The 25,464-nt window shown below is 36.0% G+C and overlaps 1 protein-coding gene across 6 annotated transcripts in view; it reads left to right on the top strand.

Annotated features, from left to right (window-relative positions):
* The window catches only part of APOOL (apolipoprotein O like), a 178,889-nt gene that overhangs the window by 7,444 nt on the left and 145,981 nt on the right, over nucleotides 1-25,464 (top strand). For 2 of the 6 annotated variants that reach the window (XM_067023124.1, XM_067023127.1), the window contains exon 2: nucleotides 10,179-10,246. The exons of the other annotated variants lie outside the window; for them this stretch is intronic. The gene's annotated coding sequence lies outside the window, so the exon portion shown is untranslated. The remainder of the gene's footprint in view (nucleotides 1-10,178; nucleotides 10,247-25,464) is intronic. 6 annotated transcript variants of the gene reach the window in all.

Genomic DNA, 25,464 nt, shown 5'->3' with positions numbered 1-25,464 from the left:
CATAAGGCTGCTTCATAATATTTGTTCATTTTAGTTCATTCATTTAGTTCTTCAACAAGTATGTATTAAGCACCTACCACGAGTTAAGAACTGCTACTTGCCATGTGGTGGTAGATTGTATTTTTTATTTCAAATATTTGCTTTCTCTTCCTATGAGAGGATTATACACCCCTGCCTAGATTTCTTATTCTTTCCCTCTACCTCAAGAATGACTAGTATTACTTTACTAGGTAAATAATTTTATAATTTATTTTTGGCATATTTTGGTACTGATCAAAATATGGTTAAAGCAAAATATTTACTCTACCTTAGTCTAATTGAAACACAAGTCCTTCTGTTTATCATTAAAGAGCCAGTAGAGTTAAACAGAACTTAATTTTGTAAGCAGAGAAAATACCATTATATCCATTCACTCATCTGGACTAATGAAAGGAAAGGAACAGCGTAAATAATTGAAAACCAATATTTGCAGTTAACTTTCGGATGTATTTTTATACTTACATTTCTGCCTATAGCAAAAGCTGAAATTTTGGGCCCCTGTGACAAAATTCACAGTAGAGCTCTTGTGACAAAAATTCACAGAGCCATGTAACGGGCAGGGACAGTTCATCCTCCCATTGAATTGTCTTGGCACATTTGTCAAGAACTAATTGACCCTAAATGTAAGGTTTATTTTTGGACTCTCAATTAACTCTATTCCATTGATCTATATTTCTATCTTTATGCCAGTATTACACTGTTTTCATTGCTGTAGCTTTTTATTAAGTTTGAGATGGGAAAATGTGAGTGCTCTAACTTGGTCCTTTTTTTTTAGTATAATTTATTGTGAAATAATTTCACATTTACAGAAAAGTTGCAAGAAGAGTACAAAGACCTCATCTCCTTAAATCAGATTCTATAGTTGTTAACTTTTGACATTTTCTCCCTTTCTCCTCTATTATAATTATTCCTTTTCTGATCAATCTGAGAGCAAGTTGCAGACATGTTGCTATTTCACCCCTAAATATTTCACTGTGTATTTCCTCAAAAAGAAGTATACTGTTCTATAACCTTGGTGCAAGCCTCCCAATCGAGATGTTAATACTGATACAACACTACCATCCAATCCACAGATGCCATTCAAATTTCAACCACTGCACAATGTCTCCTTTTCCTTTCTAGGCCAGGATCCAAATCTAGGATCATGCATTATGTTTCCTTATATCTCTTTGATCTGCTTTAATCTGGAATATTTCCTTACTCTTTCCTATCTTTTATGAGTGACCTTGACAGTTTTTTTCTTCCAGTTTTATTGAGATATAATTGACATACAGCACTGCATAAGTTTAAGTTGTACAGAATGATTTGACTTACATCATGAAATGATTATCACAGTAAGTTTAGTGAACATCCATCATCTCATTTAGGTACAAAATTAAGGAAATAGAAAAAAAAATTCCTTTGATGAGAATTCCAATTTTGATCTTTTTTCTCAAGATGTTTGACTTTTCTAAGTTCCTTGCATTTCCATATGAATATTAGAAACAGCTTGTCAATTTAAAAAAAGAGCATCTGGAATTTTGATAGTAACTGTCTTGAATCACTAGATCACTTTGGGGAGTATTGCTATCTTGACAATGCTAAGTCTGACAATCCATGAACTTGGGATGTCTTTCAGTTGATTTAGGTCTTTGATTTTTTTCAACAATATTTTATAGTTTTCGGTCTAAAAGTCTTGCACTTATTTTGCAAGTCTTGCAAGACTTGGCATTAGCCTTGCATTAAATTTATTCCTATTTTATTCTTCTTAATGTTCTTGTTAATGAAACTGTTTTTGTAATTTCATTTTCAAATTATTCCTTACTGGCAAATAGAAATAAAATATATTTTGGTATATTGATTTATATCCTGTGTACCATGCAACATTGCTGAATTTGCTTATTAGCTTGAATAGTTGAGTCCACGCATGTGTGAGTGAATGTATTCCTTAGGATTTTCTACATACAAGATCATGTCATATGTAAATAGAGGTAGTTTTACTTCTTTTCTAAACTGCATGCATATTATTTCTTTTTATTGTCTAATTGCCCTGACTGGAACATCCAGTACAATGTTGAATAGAAGTAGTGACAACAGACATTCTGTTCTTGTTCCTGATCATAGGGGGAAAGCTTCCAGCTATTCATTATGAAATATGTTAGCTGTGGGATTTTTTTATAGGCCCCCTACACCAGGTTAAGGAAGTTCTTTTCTATTCCTAGTTTGTTGAGTGTTTTGTTTTTTTTTTTTAACATGGAAGAGTCGGGCTTCCCTGGTGGCACAGTGGTTGAGAGTTCACCTGCCAATGAAGGGGACGTGGGTTCGTGCCCTGGTCTGGGAGGATCCCACATGCCACGGAGCAGCTGGGCCCGTGAGCCATGGCCTCTGAGCCTGCACTCCGCAACCGGAGAGGCCACAACAGTGAGAGGCCTGCGTACTGCAAAAACAAACAAACAAACAAACATGGAAGAGTACTAGTATTTGTCAAATGCTTTTTCTGTGTCTACTGATATGGTCATGTATTTATTGTCCATCATTTTATTAATATGGTATATTATATTGATTAATTTTCATATGTTGGACTAACCTTGCATTTTTGATATGTTAATATATCCCACTTGGTCAAATGCATAGTTATTTTTATTTGTGTCTCTATTCAGTTTCTATTATTTCATTCAGGATTTTTAATCTATATCTATAAACAGTATTGGTCTGTAGTTTTCTTATGACGTCTTTGGTTTTGGTGCCAGGGCAGTACTAGCCTTATAGAATGAGAGGGGAAGTGTTGCCTCCTCTGCTAGTTTTTGGAAAAGTTTTTGAAAGATTAGTGTTAATTCTTCTTTAAACTCTGGATAGAATTTACGCATAAAGCAATCTGTACCTGGGCTTTCCTTATAGGAAGATTTTTGATTATTAATTAAATCTCTTACTGGTTACATATTCAGATTTTCCATTCTTCTTTCATCTTTTTGGTAATTTGTCTTTCTAGGAATTTGTTCATTTCTTCCAAGTTATCTAATTTGTTGCTGTGTAGTTGTTCATAGTATTAACTTAAAATGTATTTTATTTCTGTAAGGTCAGTATGTGATGTCCTCTCTTTCATTACTAATTTTCATAATTTGAGCCTTTTCTTTCTATTTTTTCTTGTTACCTTATCAAAAGGGTGGTCAATTTTGTTGATCATTTCAAAGAAATGACTTTTGGGTGTGTTGATTTTCTGGGTTGATTTTCTTCCCTCTATTTCATTTATTTCCACTCTAATCTTCACTTTTTCCTTTCTTGTACTTGCTTTGGGGTCAAGATTGCTTTTCTATTTTCCTAAGGTAAATTATTAAATTATTGATTTGAGTTTTTTTTTTAGCATTTACAGCTATATATAAATTTCCTTTTCAGACCTGCTTTCACTACACCATAAGTTTTGCTATCTTTTGTTTTCATTTTCTTTCATTTCATTCAACTCAAAAGTATTTTCTGATTTTATTTGTGACTTTTTTTCTTTGGCCTATTGGTATTTAGCTGTATTTTGTTTTTTATTTATTTTTCACATACTTGTGCATTTTCCAGATCTTTTTATTGTTCATTTCTAATTTAATTTTGTTGTGGTCAGAGACCATGCTTTGTTTGTACAATTTTAAATCTTTTGAGACCTCTCCTATGGCCTACTGTATGGTCTATCCTGAAGAATGTTCCATATGCACTTAATAAGAATGTATATTCTGCTATTGTTGGGTGGAGGCGTGCTGTGGAAGTCTGTCAGGTCTACTTAGTTTATATTGTTGTTCAAATCTTCTATATTGCTGACTTTCTGCGTAGTTGAATTCATTATTAAAATGAGGTATTGAATTTTCTAACTATTATTATTACATTGTCTATTTTTTCCCTCTGTTTTCTTTGTTCTTTGTTTTCTGTTTGTTCTGCTTTTCCTTTCTGTGTTTTCTGTCAGTTTTTCTTTCAAGTATTTTGTGGCTGTGTTGTTAGGTGCATATATGTTTATAATTGTTATATGTTTCTGATAGATTTACCCTCTTATCATTATAATATGTCTCTTTAACTCTAGTAACAATTTTTGTCTCAAAGTCAAATTATGGTGGCTGTTTTCCTTGTATATCTTTTTCAATGATTTTACTTTTAATTTCAATATATCTTTAAATCTAAAATGTGTTTCCTTTGGACAGGATTTTGTTTTTTTAATAAAATCTGACCATCTTTGTCTTTTTTGTTGTACATGGATCATCATAGCATCTTTATTTTTTTTTGACATCTTTATTGGAGTATAATTGCTTTACAATTGTGTGTTAGTTTCTGCTTTATAACAAAGTGAATGAGTTTTACATATACATATGTTCCCATATCTCTTCCCTCTTGCGTCTCCCTCCCTCCCTCCCTCCCTATCCCACCCTTCTAGGTGGTCACAAAGCACTGAGCTGATCTCCCTGTGCTATGCAGCTGCTTCCCACTAGCTATCTATTTTATGTTTGGTAGTGTATATATGTCCATGCCACTCTCTCACTTTGTCACAGCTTACCCTTCCCCCTCCCCATATCCTCAAGTCCATTCTCTAGTAGGTCTGTTTCTTTATTCCCATCTTAACTCTAGTTCTTCATGACTTTTTTTTTCTTAGATTCCATATATATGTGTTAGCATACAGTATTTGTCTAACTTTTTCTGACTTACTTCACTCTGTGTGACAGACTCTAGGTCCATCCACCTGACTGCAAATAACTAAATTTCGTTTCTTTTTATGGCTGAGTAATATTCCATTGTATATATGTGCTACACCTTTATCCATTCATCCCATGATGGACACTTAGATTGCTTCCATTTCCTGGCTATTGTAAATAGAGCTGCAAGGAACATTTTGCTACATGACCCTTTTTGGAATGTGGTTTTCTCAGTATATGCCCAACAGTGAGATTGCTGGGTCATATGGTAGTTCTATTTGTAGTGTTTTAAGGAACCTCCATACTGTTCTCCATAGTGGCTGTACCAATTCACATTCCCACCAGCAGTGCAAGAGTGTTCCCTTTTCTCCACACCCTCTCCAGCATTTATTGTTTCTGGATTTTTTGATGATGGCCATTCTGACCGGTGTGAGATGATATTGAATTGTAGTTTTGATTTACATTTCTCTAATGATTAATGATGTTGAGCATTCTTTCATGTGTTTGTTGGCAATCTGTATATCTTCTTTGGAGGAATGTCTATTTAGTTCTTCTGCCCATTTTTGGATTTTTTTTTTTTTTTTTTTATTGAGCTGCATGAGCTGCTTGTAAATTTTGGAGATTAATCCTTTGTCAGTTGCTTCACTTGCAAATATTTTCTCCCATTCTACGGGTTGTCTTTTGGTCTTGTTTATGGTTTCCTTTACTGTGCAAAAACTTTAAAGTTTCATTAGGTCCCATTTGTTTATTTTAGTTTTTATTTCCATTTCTCTAGTAGATGGGTCAAAAAGGATCTTGCTGTGATTTATGTCATAGAGTGTTCTGCCTATGCTTTCCTCTAAGAGTTTGATAGTTTCTGGCCTTACATTTAGGTCTTCAATGCATTTTGAGCTTATTTTTGTGTATGGTGTTAGGGAGTGTTCTAATCTCATACTTTTACATGTACCTGTCCAGTTTTCCCTGCACCCTTTATTGAAGAGGCTGTCCTTTCTCCACTGTACATTCGCGCCTCCTTTATCAAAGATAAGTTGACCATATGTGTGTGGGTTTATCTCTGGGCTTTCTGTCCTGTTCCATTGATCTATATTTCTGTTTTTGTGCCAGTACCACACTGTCTTGATTACTGTAGCTTTGTAGTATAGTCTGAAGTCAGGGAGCCTGATTTCCTCCAGCTCCGTTTTTCATTCCCAAGATTTCTTTGGCTCTTCAGGGTCTTTTGTATTTCCTTTGAAATTGTGAAATTTTTTGTTCTAGTTCTGTGAAAAATGCCAGTGGTAGTTTTATAGGGATTGGATTGAATCTGTACATTGCTTTGGTACTAGAGTCATTTTCACAATGTTGATTCTTCCATTCCAAGAACATGATATATCTCTCCATCTGTTTGTATCATCTTTAATTTCTTTCAGCAGTGTCTTATAATTTTCTGCATACAGGTCTTTTCTCTCCTTAGGTAGGTTTATTCCTAGATATTTTATTCTTTTTATTGCAGTGGTAAACGGGAGTGTTTTCTTAATTTCACTATTAGATTTTTCATCATTAGTGTATAGGAGTGCCAGAGATTTCTGTGCATTAATTTTGTATCCTGCTACTTTACCAAATTCATTGATTAGCTCTAGTACTTTTCTGGTAGAATTTTTAGGATTCTCTCTGTAGAGTATTATGTCTTCTGCAAACAGTGACAGCTTTACTTCTTTTCCGATTTGGATTCCTTTCTTTGTTTTTGTTCTCTGATTGCTGGCTAAAACTGCCAGAATTATGATGAAAAATAGTGGTGAGAGTGGAAACCTTGTCTTGTTCCTGACCTTAGAGGAAAAGTTTTCAGTTTTTCACCATTGAGAACGATGTTGGCTGTGGGTTTGTTATATATGCCCTTTACTATGTTGAGGAAAGTTCCCGCTATGCCTACTTTCTGGAGGGTTTTTATTATAAGTGGTGTTGAATTTTGTTGAAAGCTTTTTTTGCATCTATTGAAATTATCAAATGGTTTTCCTCCTTCAATTTGTTAATATGGTGTATCACAGTGATTGATTTGGGTATACTGAAGAATCCTTGCATTCCTGGGATAAACCTCACTTCATCATGGTGTATGATCGTTTAATGTGTTGTTGGATTCTGTTTGCTAGTATTTTGTTGAGGATTTTTGCATCTTTGTTCATCATTGATATTGGCCTGTAGTTTTCTTTCTTTGTGACATCTTTGTCTGGTTTTGGTATCACGGTGATGGTGGCTTCGTAGAATGAGTTTGGAAGTGTTCCTCCCTCTGCTATATTTTGGACGAGTTTGAGAAGGATGGGTGTTAGCTCTTCTCTAAATGTTTGCTAGAATTCGCCTGTGAAGCCATCCGGTCCTGGGCTTTTTTTTTGTTGGAAGATTTTTATTCACAGTTTCAATTTCAGTGCTTGTGATTGGTCTGTTCATATTTTCTATTTCTTCCTGGTTCAGTCTGGGCAGGTTGTGCATTTCTAAGAATTTGTCCATTTCTTCCAGGTTGTCCATTTTATTGGCATAGAGTTGCTTGTAGTAATCTCTAATAATCTTTTGTATTTCTGCAGTGTCAGTTGTTACTTCTCCTTTTTCATTTCTAATTCTATTGATTTGAGTCTTCTCCCTTTTTCTCTTGATGAGTGTGGCTAATGGTTTATCAATTTTGTGTATCTTCTCAAAGAACCAGTTTTTTTAAATTCTGTTAACTTTGGGATTTTTTTGTTCTTTCTCTAATTGCTTTTGGTGTAAGGCTAAATTGTTTATTTGAGGTGTTTCCTGTTTCTTAAGGTAGGCTTGTATTGCTGTAAACTTCCCTCTTAGAACTGCTTTTGCTGCATCCCATAGGTTTTGGGTCGTCGTTTCTCCATTGTCATTTGTTTCTAGGTATTTTTTGATTTCCTCTTTGATTTCTTCAGTGATCACTTCGTTATTAAGTAGTGTATTGTTTAGCCTCCATGTGGTTTTTTTTTTTTTTTCCGAATCTTTTCCTGTAATTGATATCTAGTCTCATAGCATTGTGGTCGCAAAAGATTCTTAATACAATTTCAATTTTCTTAAAATTACCAAGGCTTGATTTGTGAACTACGATATGTTCTAGTCTGGAGAATGTTCCATGAGCACTTGAGAAAAATGTGTATTCTGTTGTTTTTGGATGGAATGTCCTATAAATATCAATTAAGTCCATCTTGCTTAAGGTATCATTTAAAGCTTGTGTTTTCTTATTTATTTTCATTTTGGATGATCTGTCCATTGGTGAAAGTGGGGTGTTAACATCCCCTACTATGAATGTGTTACTGTTGATTTCCCGTTTTATGGCTGTTAGTATTTGCCTTATGTATTGAGGTGTTCCTATGTTGGATGCATAAATATTTACAATTGTTATATCTTCTTCTTGGATTGATCCCTTGATCATTATGTAGTGTCCTTCTTTGTCTGTTGTAATAGTCTTTATTTTAAAATCTATTTTGTCTGATATGAGAATTGCTATTCTATCTTTCTTTTGATTTCCATTTGCATGGAATATCTTTTTCGATCCTATCACTTTCAGTCTGTATGTTTCCCTAGATCTGAAGTCATTCTCTTGTACACAGCATATATATTGGTCTTGTTTTTATAACCATTCAGCCAGTCTATGCCTTTTGGTTGGAGCATTTAATCCATTTACAATTAATGTAATTATCAATATGTATGTTACTATTCCATTTTCTTAATTGTTTTGTGTTTGTTATTGTAGGTCTTTTCCTTCTCTTGTGTTTCCTGCCTAGAGAAGTTCCTTTAGCATTTCTTGTAAAGCTGGTTTGGTGGTGCTAAACTCCCTCAGTTTTTGCTTGTCTGTAAATGTTTTAATGTTTCCATCAAATCTGAATGAGATACTTGCTGGATAGAGTAATCCTGGTTGTAGGTTTTTCTCCTTCATCACTTTAAATATGTCCTGCCACTCACTTCTGGCTTCCAGAGTTTCTGCTGAAAGATCAGCTGTTGTGTTATTTGTTGTTTTTCCCTTGCTGCTTTTAATATGTTTTCTTTGTATTTAATTTTTGATAGTTTAATTAATATGTGCCTTGACATATTTCTCCCTGGATTTATCCTGTATGGGACTCTGTGTTCTTCCTGGACTTGATTAACTATTTCCTTTCCCATATTAGGGAGATTTTCAACTATAATCTCTTCAGATATTTTTTTCAGTCCCTTTCTTTTTCTCCACTTCTTCTGAGACCCCTATAATTTGAATGTTGGTGCGTTTAATGTTTTCCCAGATGTCTCTGAGACTGTCCTCAGTCCTTTTCATTCTTTTTTCTTTATTCTGCTCTGCAGTAGTTATTCCCACTATTTTATCTTCCAGGTCACTTATCCGTTCTTCTGCTTCAGTTATTCTGCTACTGATCCCTTTTAGAGTATTACTAATTTCATTTATTGTGTTATTCATCGTTGCTTGTTTCATCTTTAGTTCTTCTAGGTCCTTGTGAAATGTTTCTTGCATTTTCTCTCTTCTATTTCTAAGATTTTGGATCATCTTTACTATCATTATTCTGAATTCTTTTTCAGGTAGACTGCTTACTTCCTCTTCATTTGTTAGGTCTGTTGGGGTTTTATGTTGCTCCTTCATCTGCTGTGTGTTTTTATGTCTTCTCATTTAGCTTAACTTACTGTGTTTGGGGTCTCGTTTTCTCAGGCTGCAGGTTCGTCGTTTCTGTTGCTATTGGTATCCATCCCAAGTGGCTAAGTTTGGTTCAGTGGATTGTGTAGTCTTCCTGGTGGAGGGGAGTAGTGCCTGTGTTCTGGTGGATGAGGCTGGATCTTGTCTTTCTGGTTGGCAGCTCCATGTCTCGTGGTGTGTTTTGGAGTGTCTGTGGCCTTATTATTGTTTTAGGCAGCCTCTTTGCTAATGGGTGGTGTTGTATTCCTGTCTTTCTATTTGTTTGGCATAGGGTGTTCACCACTGTAGCTTTCTGGTCGTTGAGTGAAGCTGGGTGTTGGTGTTGAGATGGAGATCTCTGGGAGATTTTTGCCATTTGATATTATGTGGAGCTGGGAGATCTCTTGTGGACTAGTGTCCTGAAGTTGGCTCTCCCACGTCAGAGGCACAGCACTGATTCCTTGATGCAGCACCAAGAGCCTTTCATCCACACGTCTCAGAATAAAAGTGAGAAAAAGTAGAAAGAAAGAAAGAAAGAAAGAAAGAAAGAAAGAAAGAAAGAAAGAAAGGGAGAAAGAAAGAAAGAAAGAAAGAAATTAACGAAGTAAGGAAATAAAATTAAGTAAGAAAATAAAGTTTTTAAAATAAAAAACAATTATTAAGAAAAAAAAAATTTTAAGTGTAAAAAAACACTAACGAACAAAAAAATACGGATGGACAGAACCCTAGGACAAATGGTGAAAGGAAATCTGTACAGACAAAATCTCACACAGGAGCATTCACATACACACTCACAAAAAGAGTAAAAGGGGAAAAAATAATATATCTTGCTCTCAAAGTTCACCTTCTCAATTTGGGATGATTCGTTTTCTATACAGGTTTTCCACTGATTCCCGGGTACATCAAGTTGATTGTGGAGATTTAATCTGCTGCTCCTGAGGCTGCTGTGAGCGATTTCCCTTTCTCTTCTTTGTTTGCACCAGTCCTGGGATTCAGCTTTGGATTTGGCCCCGCCTCTGCGTGTCAGTCGCCAGAGGGCATCTGTTCTTTGCTCAGACAGGGCATGGTTAATGGAGCTGCTGATTCGGGGGCTCTGGCTCACTCATGCGGGGGGGGGGGGCGGGGGGGCACTGAGTGTGGGGCGAGCCTGTGGCGGCAGAGGCCGGCATGACGTGGCACAAGACTGTGGCATGCCGTGTGTTCTCCCAGGGAAGTTGTCCCTGGATCATGGGACCCTGGCAGTGGCAGGCTGCACAGGCTCCTGGGAAGGGAGGTGTGGTGAGTGACCTGTGCTCGCACACAGGCTTCTTGGTGGCGGCAGCAGTGGCCTTAGCATCTCATGCCCGTCTCTGGGGTCCACACTGTTACCCACGGCTTGTGCCTGTCTCTGGAGTTCCTTTAAGCAGCGCTCTTAATCCCCTCTCCACGTGCACCAGGAAACAAAGAAGCAAGAAAAAGTCTCTTGCCTCTTTGGCAGGTCCAGACTTTTTCCTAGACTCCCTCCCCGGTAGCTGTGGTGCCCTAGCCCCCTTCATGCTGTGTTCACGCAGCCAACCCCTGTCCTCTCCCTGGGATCCAACCGAAGCCTGAGCCTCAGCTCCCATCCCCCGCCCGCCCCGGTGGGTGAGCAGACGAGCCTCTCGGTCTGGTGAGTGCTGGTCAGCACCGATCCTCTGTACGGGAGTCTCTCCGCTTTGCCCTCTGCACCCCTGTTGCTGTGCTCTCCTCCGCGGCTCCGAAGCTTACCCCCTCTGCCACCCACAGTCTCCACCCGCAAAAGGGCTTCCTAGTGTGTGGAAACATTTCCTCCTTCACAGCTCCCTCCCAGTGGTGCAGGTCCCGTCCCTATTCTTTTGTCTCTGTTTTTTCTTTTGCCCTACCCAGGTACGTGGGGAGTTTCTTGCCTTTTGGGAGGTCTGAGGTCTTCTGACAGCATTCAGTGTGTGTTCTGTAGGAGTTGTTCCACGTGTTGATGTATTTCTGATGTATCTGTGGGGCAGAAGGTAATCTCCGTGTCTTACTCTTCAGCCATCTTCCCCCTCTCCCATTCTTTGTCTTTTGATTGAATTGTTTAACTCATTCAGACTTAATGTAATTATTAATGTGATTGGATTTATCTTTGCCATTTTGCTTTCATTTTCTATATCTCATGTCTTTTTTGTTCTTCTCTTCCTTCTTTACTGCCTTTTCTTGTATTCAGTGGATATTTTATGCTGTTCCAGTCAGGTACTGTGAGTATCAGAACAGCTCTTTAGCAGCATATCAGTATGAGCGAATAGGGGACTGGAATTTTCACCAGCTGCTTTCCTGAATCCTCTCCCTGTAGCAGGATATGGGGATGGGGAATCGGTGTGTATGGTATCTGCCAGTTTTTACCAATTGCCAAATCCACCTAGAATACTTCTTTTTAGCTCAGGGGAAGCTGGGAGTTACCACTCTGCTGGAGAGGTTTCTAGAATAGCTCTTCTATAACACAGCACTGGTGGCGGGGGAAGGTTACAGGCTCTAGGTTGACTGCAACTGTCTCCCACTCTTCTTACCATGTTCTGTAGGTTTTGTGGAAAGAAGCATCTCAATTTGTTGTAAGCCCTTTGATCCATAGCCAGAGAATTTGCTAATTTGACTAGTTTAATAGATGTCTCTTTGAGGGAGAGGTTTCACCAAGCTCCTCACACTACATACAAGAACCAAATGCAGGTTTCCAGATTGGGTCTGTTACAAATAAAGCTACTATGAAGAAGCATGTACACGATTTTGTGTGGATATAAATTTTCATTTCACTGGAATAAATGCCCAAAAGTGTGATTTCTGTGTTCTTTGGTAATTATGTTTTGTTTTTTGAAAAAGTGGTTATTGGTGGATTGACCCCTGTATTAGTTTCCTATTGCTGACATAGCAAATTACCACAGACTCAAATTTATTACCCTACAGTTCTGGAGGTCAGAAGTCCAAAATCAATTTCACTGGGCTAAAATCAAGGTGTTGGCAGGCCTGAATTCCTTCTGGAGGTTCTAGGGGGGAATCCATTTCCTTGCCTTTTCTAGTTTCTAGACACCACCTGCATTCCATGTCTCATGACCTCTTCTTCCATATTGAAACCCATCAATGGCTGGTCAAGTCTTTCACATGATGCATTAGTTCGATACTCCTCTTCTGTAGTCAAAACTCCCTCAACATCCTTATAAGGGCAGTCATGATTACATCAGGACCATCCTGATATGCTACCATAATCTCTTTATCTCAAAATCTATAACTTAATCACATCTGCAGAGTTCCTTTTACTATCTAAGGGAACATATTCACAACTTCTGGGCATTCAGACATCTAAATCTTTGCAGGAGGGTAGGGATTTATTCAGTCTATCACAGTCCTCTTATCATTTTAAATGTCTCTGACACTGGTAATTTCTTTGTCCTGAGTTGGTCTTTACCTGATATTAATATAGCCTGCTTTCCTTTGATTACTGTTTTATTTTTCCTGCTTTTCTATGGGTTTTTTGTACCTGTTTTATAACTCCCTTTTGATTTATCTGTAGTACTTTGGCTGTATCTCCTGTATAAATCTTTTAGTGATTTTTCTAGGAATAGCTATTTTATTTGTAGTTATCCATAATTTTACTCTTTCCAATGTTATTTCTTCCTTCCTGATGTCCTAAGGTTCCTTCTTTTATCATTTTCTTTCTCTTTAGAGAACTTACTTTAACCATTCTTTTAGGGTTTGTCTGCTGGTGAAAAATTCTTTTAGTTTTCTTTCCTCTTCATTCCTAATGGAAATCTTGTCTGGATATAGAAGTACAGGTTAACAGTCCATTTCTTTCATCACTTGAGAAATGTTGTGCCTTTTCCTTCTGGACTCTGTGATTTCTGATGAGAAATCTGCTGTTATTCAAATCATTTTCCCCCTATAGTTTAGATGTTGTTTCTCTTTCATTGTTTTCAACAGTTTCTCTCTTTTTTTTAGTTTTCAGAGGTTCAACTATGATGTGTCTTGGTATGAACTTCTTTGGGTTCTTTGAGTTCATCCATTGAGTTTTTTATTTCAGTCATTGTATTGTTCAGTTCTAAATTACCCACTTGGTTTTTCTTTATATCTTGTATTTCTCTGCCAAGAGTTTGTGTTTCTTTGCTGAGACTTTCTATTTTTTAATTTGCTGCAAATATGTTTATAATTGCTTGTTGAAGCATTTTTATGATGGTTGCTTTAAAATATCTGTCAGATAATTCTAGCATCCCTGTCATCTCATGGTTGGTATTTGTCTATTGTCCTTTTAAACTCAAGTTGAGATTTTCCTGGTTCTTGTTATAATGAGTAGTTTTCAATTAATATCTGTATGTTTTGATATTATGATATAATCTTATTCAAAACTTCTGTTTCAGTTGGCTTCCTCTAACACTACTCTGGCAAAGGAAAGGGCAGTGCTGCTTTGTTACTACCAGGTGGAGGGTAGAAATCAAGGTTCCCTGCTCAGTCTCTTGACACCCAAGGAGAGGAAGGCCCCTTTGCTATTCCTGGGCAAGAATGGGAGTTTAGGTCTCCCAAAGGCTTCTGCTCTTACAACCCTGGCTGGGAGAGGTAGGAGTACCTCATTAGTGCTCCCCACTAATGACCACTGTTGGCACGGTGGCGGGGAGTGACCTTGTTACCATTTGATGATAATGAAAATCCTGACTCTCCACTAGGCCTTCTCAGATACCACCTTAGCAGGGAAGGGGAGGGCTTGCCTCATTAACATCAGGTGGTGATGGATATTCATGTTCCCTATATGGTCTCCACTAATATCTTGGGGGCCAGGGCTCATTACCACCTGGCAGAGATGAAAGTTCCACCTTCTTTAACACTACCTTGGTGGGATGGGGAGTGTTAGAATGCCTTGTTTCAGCCGAGCCAGAGGGGAAGTGTAGGCTCTCCCCTCAGACTTTGCTTGTGTGCTTGGGGTTATGGCCTCAGTTTTGTCTGTGGTGTTTGGCTATAGTAGAGTGACTGTTGTATAAAAGTTTTGTGTCTTGCTAGGCCGCCCCTTTCCTGGTGTTTTGGCTAGAGAGCAGGCTTTTCTTGGGTCTTTGTCTTCACTGGTTGCCATTTCTGTGTTGCTAGCTTCTCCAGCACCCAGTCTAAGATATATGAGGCAAAAAGAAAAACCAGGGTCCTCACTACCATGTCATTCCTCAGGTTCTGTCATCTCTAACTGGTCTGCCATCTTCTCTGCACCATCTAGAGCCTTCCTGTACTTATTTTCTATATAATATCCGGGCTTTGAGCTATACTCAGTGGACAGAATTGGAAAAAGTATATCTACTTCATCTTTCCATAAGTGGAAGTCCTCCATCATATACTTTTATCATCCTTTACTGGTGATATATTTGTCTGACTCCCACGCTAGAGATTATACAATACTTGAGGACAAGAATAATGTCTTTGTGTATTTATACCCCTCATGGCCTAAGAGGGCACATGCCTGGAGCATAGTGTTTCTTCAGGAAGTATTTGTTGACTGAGTTAAAAACTTTGAATAACTTTTAGACTTCTTGCCCTTAAGAACAAAGTATCCTGGTTGGAGAAATATTAAGTAATAGTTCATAATAGTACATGGTTAAATCCTAAATTATCCCAGGCCTTCATAGACTGGGCAGTTTATGTCCTTTGTAGGTAAAATTTTCCATCTGTTTGAAGTACTTGAAAATGAGGATATGTTCCTTATCTCTGCCCCCTAAATAGAATAGATCAATTCCTTCTCTGTGTCCCCACTGTACACACTTCTGTTATACTGCTTAAAACCATGTATTTCATTTATTTTTGTGTTTTTCTCCCACATTAAGCTGAGAGTTTCCTTAAAAACAGGGACCATGTTTTATTCATATTTGTATCTCAAGTCTCTCAGGCTCTTGAGATATAGTATATGGTAGATACTTGAATGGTTGTTGAATGAATGAATGAGTGAATTCTGTGACACCCATATAAGCAAATATAAGATTAAAATTTTTATGTTTAGGTATTTATATTTAAATATATTTAGAGGGAAATGTATCATAACTATATATTTTAAAATAATTGATTAAAAGGATAATGTTAACATGAGCTATACTTATGCATTTTTTTCAAAACTTCATTTGAAAAAGTTTTCTTTAAAAGATGACTCTTATAGTGATTTGAAGTTTGAACCTTTATTGATATTTTTGATAATATTTCTGCAGTCCAGAAGAAATATTTGAAGAAATCATGACAGATTTTTCCAAAAGTAATGACATACATCAAATCATAGATCTAAGAATCAGAAAAAACCTTATGTAAAATATATACAACACACATGCACACACCCACACCCACACCCACACCCACACACAAACACATCCCAATCCCACTTCCCAGTACACATCACTTCCATACTTCTGAAAAAAAGAGAAAATCTATCCAGAGAAGAAAGATGCATTACATAAAGAGTAAAAGAGATGAGAATTACAGTATATTTCTCAGAAAGTACCTAAACTAAATAATATTTCTTAAGGAGAGTATTCTTTGTGATTGTGCCTGTGACTCAGAGTTGTTAAATTATACTTCTTACTTGATTTTCTTTTGAACAATTGATGCTTCTCATCTTTAGAAACAAAAAGAACCCCCAACTCCAAAATCTGTACCTTATACTGGTAAAGGAAATATTTAATTATGCCCTATACCAGATTTTATATCATGGTAATTACACTTCAGCTTCCTTATCAAATAGAGTTATGTAGTTACTTTTTTTAGGACTGTATCTTTAACATCATTCCATGATGGGGTGTTTGATTTTTCCTGAACCTCTGTTATGAATCTGTATTTAGGAATTTCTTATTGCATTAAAACCTGAATTATCTGAGGATTCTAGCTCTACAAAATGCCTCAAGTTCTGCTCGACCGCTGAAATAGTATTGATTACACACCAAGTACAGTATAGATGTGTACAAATTTTACAAAATCATTTCTGCTCTAAAGGAGCTTACTGTTTTGTTTATGGAAGACATATCCACATGCAATGGATAATATAAGAGAGCACATATTTAAATATTAAAACATATAATATATATAAAAATCCTTAGCAATTCAAGAAGTAACCAACATATATTATGACAGTTTTTAAGGTCTCTCAGACCTTGAATGATAACATTTAGTTTACTAAGAATGAAGCAGTTAGCTTGTCAACAATGGCTTTGGGTTAACATTGTTATATGTTCTAGGAACTTAAGGCATTTAGGCTGACTAAATCAGAAAGGTTAATTTGGGTTTACTTATAGAAGATACAATTGGATTAGAAATAGGAAAATGGTGGAGTGTTTGAATGCTAGGATAAGTTGGAATTTTATTTTGAAGGCAGCAGAAGCCATTGAAACAGATCCAAAATACTTTATGATTTTTAAAATTTAATGTGAAATATTACCGATGTACAAAGAGGTATTAGTGAACACTGCAAATGCAGTTGAAGCCTCCTGTGTATCCTTCCAACTCTGATTGCATTCCCCTTGCTCCCTGAACCCCCCATAGCCACTCTCCTCACTTTTGTATTTAACATTGCTATGCCTGTTTTTAAGCATTATATGAATTTTATTTATGCTTCTTATGTTCTCCTGCATCTTGTTTTTATCAAAGCATTGTTTGTGATATTTATTCATGTTTGTACGTGTAGCTCTAGTTCATTCCTTTCCATTGTGCGTAGTATTCTGCTCTAAGAATATACCACATTTACTTCTCTATTCTCTTAATGGATGTTGTGATGACTTCCCCCACACCTTTTTCTGTTACAAATAAGACTGTTATGAACAATTATATGCAAGTCTCCTTGGGCTCGTGAGAGTTTCCCTGCTCTATCTGCTGTATGACTTTGGTCAAATCACTTAACCTGTCTAAACCTTATTCTGTAGCATTAAAAGATAATATATGCTGTGCACAGTGCTATGCCCAGGCTATAGCAAATGTCCAGTAATTTCTAGCTGCTGTTTTTATCACTATTTAAAAGAATCTTTATATTCCCAGCACCTGGTATAATGCTGCATTTCTTTTGACCTTCAGATCCCAATTTAAGTCACACCTCCTTCATGCCAGTGGGCTGATAACCTGTTTCTCATGACAGTGAACATCAGTAGTCTCAAGCAAGTAGAATAGGAATTTGTTGTGTTATATTATCAATTTGTATTAAAATGAGTATATATTTACAGCCTTGTTTCTTCTTAGACTTATTTTGATTTCTTTCAGACCCTTGATGGTTATTCATGATGTTTTTAGTAACAGAAATCATCTTTAAAAGTATAAAATATAATGTGTTTATTTGGTTACCATACCATTTATATGTAATTTGAATGCAGAGATTGTTGCAGATTGTTTACTAAAAAACTATCCTGTGAAACATGACTTAAGTTTCTTTTAAGAATAACCCAGATTTAAGGATTCCATTGGTAAAATTCTAGTAGAGTGGGAATGAGATTACCATTTTCATTGATCATCTATAAAAGCCTAACTGGTAAGAGTGTAAATTAAGGCATACTAGAGTCTCGAACCTTTAAGGATTGAGATGCCAAAGGCTTTATAGTTTGTGGCTGTTTTACCCTATAGCTTTTTCACAGGTTCTTTGTTTTTGATCTCAGTATTTCAGTCTTTTGAAATAGACTGTTTGAAATGCTGACATGGAAGGGCCAAATTGTACAGATACATTTTCATAGTTTGATTATTTGTTCTTCAGTACCACTATCTTTTTCAAGAGTTTTATGAAAAAATACATGCAGAGTTTTAAAATTCCCTATTTCAGCAAAGTATCTGCTTTTCATGTACCAGTATAATAAATAATGCTGTAGCTGATAGACTCTGTTCTCAGTAGATTAATGATAGTTTATTCTCTTAAAGATGATTCACCCACTCATTTTCTGAAGAAAATAAACACCATGATATATACAGACTTGTTAGTGACTCACTGGTGATTACTTTAAAACAGAGCATCCTTGTGTAAGAGTTTTATGTTGCTGTCGAGAAATATTAGCTGTTATGCGATAGCTACAAAATGAAGCATTAGCATATTTTCTTGTTTCAGTTTTACTCAAAAAAAGTTATGGTAATATCTTGGTTAAAACAGAAGATGAGTTCAGTAGCGCTTGACATTGTCAGAAATTTATTACCCTTGGAAGTAGTACAAGGAGACACAGGAGTGCATTCCAGAAGTTAATAATGGGGAATTAAAATATGCTTTCATTGGCAAGAGTGGCTGGACCTGTGCTGCATGACCCAAAGGAGTGGATCTAGGAGCCATGAAAATTATATGGATATGTGTTTCAGTTCAGTCTATGGAGGAACTTTCTTAAAGAGCTGTAAAAAGATGGAATGATCTATTAGCGGAGTTTTCCATTACTAAAGGGGGTCATACATAAACTTGAGGGTCACTTGATAGTGTGTTACAGAAGGGATTCTATCATCAGAGGAATGGTTGGACCAGAAGACCTTTAAGGTCCCTTTGCATTCTGAGACTAAAACTCTAGTACAAAGAAGGTAGTATGCCTGAAACTCAGCACTATATTTTGAAACCAGTCTCTCTTTTACCATTTTATGTTGGTTTCAATAATCATTAGTTTACTCAGGAGCAGTACTTGATCTTTCAGGCCAATTTTTGTTCTTCCCATCTCCTACCTAATATTTCAGAAGAGGCTAAACTTTATCAGTTGTATAGTTATGCCCCTGTGTTTGGTTTCCTCTGGAGTATTTGTACTTTAGCTCGGTGGACAAAGGAAATCACCCAGTAAGTCACAGTCTTCTCTCCCCTGCTGAGAAGGCAAGCTATTAGCCCTTCAGATCTGCCAAGCAAAGGAAAGGGAGAAAGAAGTAAAAGTAGGAAATGGAGGTAAAATAAGGATTGAAAAATAATTGGAACAACTAGTCGCTGAAAAAAATAAAAGGGTGGGGGAAAGAGGTGAGGACAAGAAAGAGCAAAAAGTGGGAGTGATTGGAGATGGGTAAGCTACTTTTTCTTCTACCAGGGATGGAAGACTGTAATTTTCCTCTCTTCCCTACCCAAGTCTAGTGGTCTCAAATCATAAACAGCCCTGTGGTGATGAGATTTTCCTTGTGAACAACTCCTCAGGCACCAGCCCCACACTAAAAGAAATACTTCTTTTCATACCTTTCCAACTCCCCCCATTTCTGAATCTTTTGACCTCCACAAAATGAAGCCTTTTTAAAACTATATTTAAGCAATTATGATATAAAGGAATATTTTTCCTAAGGCATTCCTTAAGCAAGGTATTATTGACCATTCTAGCTAAAAATCATCAATTTAGATAGAAAGTATTATATTTTAAGGTATCTATTTGATTTAGTATAATAATCACCACATTAATTTGACCAAGAAGTTTTGTCATGGCACATTGAAAGTAGAATGTTGTTTCTAGTGAGAAATAATCAGGCTTGCTCTGTTGTCCACTTAGATATAGTCTTCAGAAATTTGAAATTTAGTCAAGAAATGTGTTATAAGAATACTACCTTCCATTTATCTAGCACTAAACAGTTTATAAAATTTTCATGTATTATAATATTTGATTCTTAGAACATTCTTGTGAGAATTTTTAGTAAGAAGAGAAATATTCTCTATTGCATTTATACTTGTGTCAGGATAGGATGCATTTGTGATAAATTTTAGTTGTGGTGCGCCTGGATTTAATTGGGTCCCCATATGCTTCAGAGAGTATGGTGGAGCCTGCAAGCATGTGCAAAATTTTGAGAATAACTACATTTTGGGGGACCATAATGCATAACTTTCATTGGATTCTCAAAAAATTAAGATCATTAAATCAGTCTTACAATTTCAGATCAGCTTTAGGACTTTTAGTTATCATTTGCCTTCACAAATACTTGGCACATAGGTAGTCAGTAAATGTTACATAGAAGAACTTGCTAGATTACCTATGTATACTGACTTATTTAAACCTATGAATGATTTTATTACATTTTTTGAGATCCTTAGTCCTGCAAAGCCCTTTGAATACAAAGAGGCATAAGACTACTCACAAGGAACCTGCATTTCGGTAGAAAAATAGGCTATATATATTTCAACGGGTAAATAATAATGTAATATGTTTGTTTAATTCCAGATTAGTGTTTCATACAAATAAGAACTTTATGAACTCAGGGAGATGACTATGAGTGATCTAGTAGGACTTGAGCTAAACCTTCAAGGAAGGACAGAGTTTAGGCAGTGTATTCATTCAACAGTTTTTGAGTACCTGCTACGTGCCAGGCACTGTTAGGTGCAGGAGAGGTGAAGACATTCTAGCAGGGAAAACGAAGTGAGTTAAGGCACTGAGGAAAGAATGTACTTGACATGTTTCGGCCTAGGAAGATTAATTTGGCTAGAGCCAGAGAGCCTAACAGGACATTGGTCCGTAAGATATTTGGTTTATAAGACATTTTGACAACACGAAAAGGTCCTTGAAATTTGGTCCTATCTAAAACGTCCATGAGCATATTTGCTCTGTGCCAAATGATTTTGGACAGGACCAAATATCAAGGACCTTCTGGCATGTCTTTTGGATGTTTTGCAGAACACCAAATATCTGCTAACCCCAGAGGGTATATAGAGAAGGATAAACTAATATGGTTTATTTGTTTCTTGAACCAGGAAAATAAAGCAGTATTTTAGAAAGATTCATTTCATTTCCTGTATAGTTTACTTAATCCTATTTTGAAATTTAGCAGCAACTGAATTCGAAATGGACAACATCTTGAAAATCATCTCTTACTGGAGTGTTACTGTCTTCTCAAGTAAATAGAATGCTCTCAATATTCCTTTCCCACATCACTACAAGGTAGATATAGCCTAATTTCTTTGCTATAGATAGCACACATGTTTATAAATATGTATTGTGAAAGGGAGCTGTTAGGTGTTTTTTAAAATTTAGTTACTGATTTTGACAATAAGTTAGTATTTATCTGACCCTGATTACCATAAACTGACTAAAGTTGAATTATGCCAATCTGTGTTACTATTTCTGGAGGATTTAAAAAATGTTTACATAACTGTTACATTCTCTGTTTTTATTTTTAATTTTCTACTTAAATTTTTATTTATCTAAGGTAAATTTTGACACTTTCAAGTGTTACTCAGTAACAATTACATCACAATTATTGAGTGTTCATAAACTCCAAAATAATTTTGTTCTTTCATACATCATAATTAAAGCACTAGGTACTTGAAATGCTTTAACATTAATAACATTAATTAATGTTCTATAATTTAATAATACAGTAAAAACCATACCTATCCAAGGCACACTGAGGCAGGCAGTTATTTATTCTGTTTAATTTAAGATTGGCTTTTTAAGTGCCAGAACTTTAATTTTGATGAAGATTAGAGCTCAAGTGTACCATGTACTTCCCATCCATCTTAAACCTATTCATCATCATTCGGTATCTTAATTGTTTAACTTTGCCAATTTTAATATGCTATAGCTGTTATTTTTAATGAAGATGCTATATAGATAGTGAGTGGTATTGAACGCGGAAATAACCTTAGGATATGCTATCTTGAAAACATTCTGGTGTCATTTTCTATTTTTGAAATAAAATATATGCAACTTCTTAGCTTTGTGGGCAGTGTCACATGCTCAATAAACTGAAGGCAGCCTTTTTCCAAGTGTTTTTCTGCCCTCCAAAGGTCACTGGTGGTACTTGTGTCCTTTTCCTTGTCTGCCCCATTGAAAATATTCTGTATGTTTCCTGCACCATTAACATAAGATACTTTCTGATGTATAGTAGTAGGCATTCAAAAAACATTATTTATCCCTTTCCTGTTACTAATGTATTAGAGCAGAAGTATTATTTTGTCAGCACATTCATATTCAGATTATTTCACTTTTACAGATGCGCTGTATGTCACTTCTTCCTCTTAGTATTCCTTGATATTTATTTTCCAAGAAAAGACCAGATCCTATGCACCAGTTAAAATGGCATTTTAAATATAGGCAACAGAGCAGAGAGATGGAAGAACCTGGGTTTTTGATAAGTCACTAAATCAATCCTAAAGTTCTGTCTACTTCTAGACTTCCTGTTACATGAGAGAATAATGTTTGTCATTGTTGAAGCCTGTTTAAGTTTGGGATTCCAAAACTTTAGCCAAAACCATCCTAAATCCCCAATATTGAATTTTTGTAAAGATTTAAAAACTCAATGGATGTAAAGCACCTGGCACATAGTAAGTGCTCCTTAAACACAGAACACCCTGTCTTCAAGGACCCCTTAATATTTTCAGGGACATTATATTAAGGCATAGAACAGGTACCACTACCAGGTTATAGAGCTGTTGCATTTTTAACTTCATTGCTGATTCTCTTTCTTTCCCAACCATGGTGTGTGCCTCTGCTACTATCTTTAATTCTGCTTTTATTCTTTCTTATCTCTTACATTTCTTGTTACTTCCTCCACTTTTTGGCTTTTGTATAATAAATCTAGCCTTTTATAAACACAACTAGCCAATTGGAATACCCTTGCCTATAATACTCAGCTCTTTGGTTCTTTTCCCTTTTGTCAGTTACTAGATGTTCAGGGACAGCTTTTTGGCCACAAGAGATTCTACAACATGAGGTCTTGTTTCTTTTCCCCCTGCCCACGTTTTAGAACTCCTCTAGGTACCTAAAAGTTTTAGGTAGCAAAGGTCATACTGTACCTAATAATAAGCATGGTTTATGAAAGAGACAGATTTCTAAAAGCCACAGGAAAATTAATCTTACTTTGTAGTCGCACCATTTTTCTTAGTCAGCTCCAGCTGCTATAATAAAATACCCCAGATTGGCTGGTTTAAACAACAGGTATTTATTTCTCACAGTTCTGGAGGCTGGAAAGTCCAAGATCATGGTGCCAGCAGATTTGGTAATTGATGAGGGCTCTCTTCCTGGGTTGCATACTGCCACCATGAAGCTGTGTGCTCTCATGACATCTTCTTTGTGCATGCTGCAGCGGGGGTGGGGAGAGTTCTCATGTCTCTTCCTTTTCATATAGAGACACTAATCTCATTATGGAGGGGCTCCACCCTTGTGACTTCTTCTGACTTAATCACTTCCCAAAAGCCTCACCTCCTAATGCCACCACATTAGGGGTTAGTACATCAACATAGGAAACTGGGGGGATACTACATTCAATCCATAGTACCATGTATATTTTTACATCTTAACATTAGGTAAGTTTGATGTCTTTGGGAAAAAAGTATCTTTTCTTGCAGAATGTCTCCCTAGCACCCTGTTATTTCAGTTTGGGATTGCATTTGATCATCATGTGTCCCCATAGTGTTGTTAGACTAGAAGTAATAAAACTGCTATTCAAATATTTTATAAATATTATTTTAGAAAAACATTGGATGATAGTGGATAACTATCATAGAAAGCAGCCTTGTGTAACAGGTTTCATAATTTTTCCCAGGTGGTACTTTTTTGGTTTTGTTTTTAGCAAAAATGTCAGTTCACGGCTAAGGGGAAAATAAGCAATTTCGTGATTTGACAGTTTTCATGTCAAATAAGCCAACAAATGTTTCTCTAATAGATTTTGGGTTTATTCGTAGACTTTTGATGACCATTAATAAATTAAACCATGTTTGTATTTCATAAGCCTTGTGTTTCATACCATAACAAATTTCAGATGAGAGACCTGTTTTAGGCATAAATCTGGCTTATTCCAAGATTAAACCTATGGAATAATATATAATAATGTATAAACAGAGAGGTTATCCTCTTATTTTTTATTGAAGTATAGTTGATGTATAATATTATATAAATTACAGGTGAACAGTATAGTGATTCACAACTTTTAAAGGTCGTGTCCCATTTATATTTATAAAATGCTATATTCCCTGTGTTGTACAATATATCCTTGTAGCTTATTTTATACCTACTAGTTTGTACCTCTTAATCCCCTACCCCTGTATAGCCACTTCCCCTCCCTCTCCCCACTGGTAACCACTGGTTTGTTCTCTATATCCGTGAGTCTGCTTCTTTTTTGTTATATTCACTAGTTTGTTATATTTTTTAGATTCCACATGTAAGTGATATTTGTCTTTCTCTCTCTGATTTATTTCACTTAACATAATGTCCTCCAAGTCTATGTTGCTGCAAATGGCAAATTTTCATTCTTTTTTATGACTGAGTAATATTCCAGTGGTGTGTGTGTGTGTGTGTGTGTGTGTGTGTGTGTGTGTGTGTGTGTGTGTGTGTATACATACCACATCTTCTTTATCCATCTATCTGTTGATGGACACTTAGGTTGCTCCCATATCTTGGCAATTGTATATAATTATGCTGTATGAACATTGGGGTGCATGTATATTTTCAAATTAGTGTTTTTATTTTTTTCAGATATATACCCAGGAGTGGAATTGTTGGGTCATATGGTACTTCTATTTTTAGTTTTTTTGAGAAGCCTCCGTACTGATTTCCACAGTGGCTGCACCACTTTACGTTTCCACCAGCAGTATACAAGGGTTCCCTTTCAGAGAGGTTATCTTGGATATACTAATTATTTTCCCCAGCTCTAAGTTTTAACACTTCAGGAAAGTGGTAATGATCTGTAGGCCAAATGAAAATCTAAAGGATGGATAAAGATGATATGATTACTTCATATTTTAAACCTTACATCTTACATTTGTCCAAGGATAGGTTACTTTGACCTGATGATTTGCTATCATTAATTTTTACTAAAACATGTACTTGATACAAGGCTGGAGTAAAGTAGCTACAATACTACTAAGATTTCGTCTTTGTCTTTAAGGAAAATGCCCTTGGAAGTAGTACAGGAGACACAGTATTATAGGTTTGTTTTCATGATTTTATGAGACTATTTTCTGATTTATATAGATTTAAAGCATCTTTTAAACCATTCCTATAAAAGTATAAAATTTCTCATTTTCCTATTTTCCTTTTACTTTCTTGAAAATGTAATGCCATTATATTCTTCTACAGTGGTATAAACAGTGTCCAGTTCTTTCTTCTGCTGTTTTCAGATTAGCATATATGCCCTGAATGAATGGATATAGAGTTAAAACTGGTATGTTTGAAAGCAAAAATCATATAAATCATTTTCTTTTCTTATTGAATAAATTTGACATGTAATGTTGTGTAAGTTTAAGGTGTACAGCGTGTTACTTTTATACATTTATATAATATGACTGCTGTTATA

This window comes from Kogia breviceps, chromosome X (assembly GCF_026419965.1).
Source record: "Kogia breviceps isolate mKogBre1 chromosome X, mKogBre1 haplotype 1, whole genome shotgun sequence".
In the NCBI taxonomy this organism is placed as follows: domain Eukaryota; kingdom Metazoa; phylum Chordata; class Mammalia; order Artiodactyla; family Physeteridae; genus Kogia; species Kogia breviceps.
This window is presented reverse-complemented; position numbering and strand designations above follow the sequence as displayed.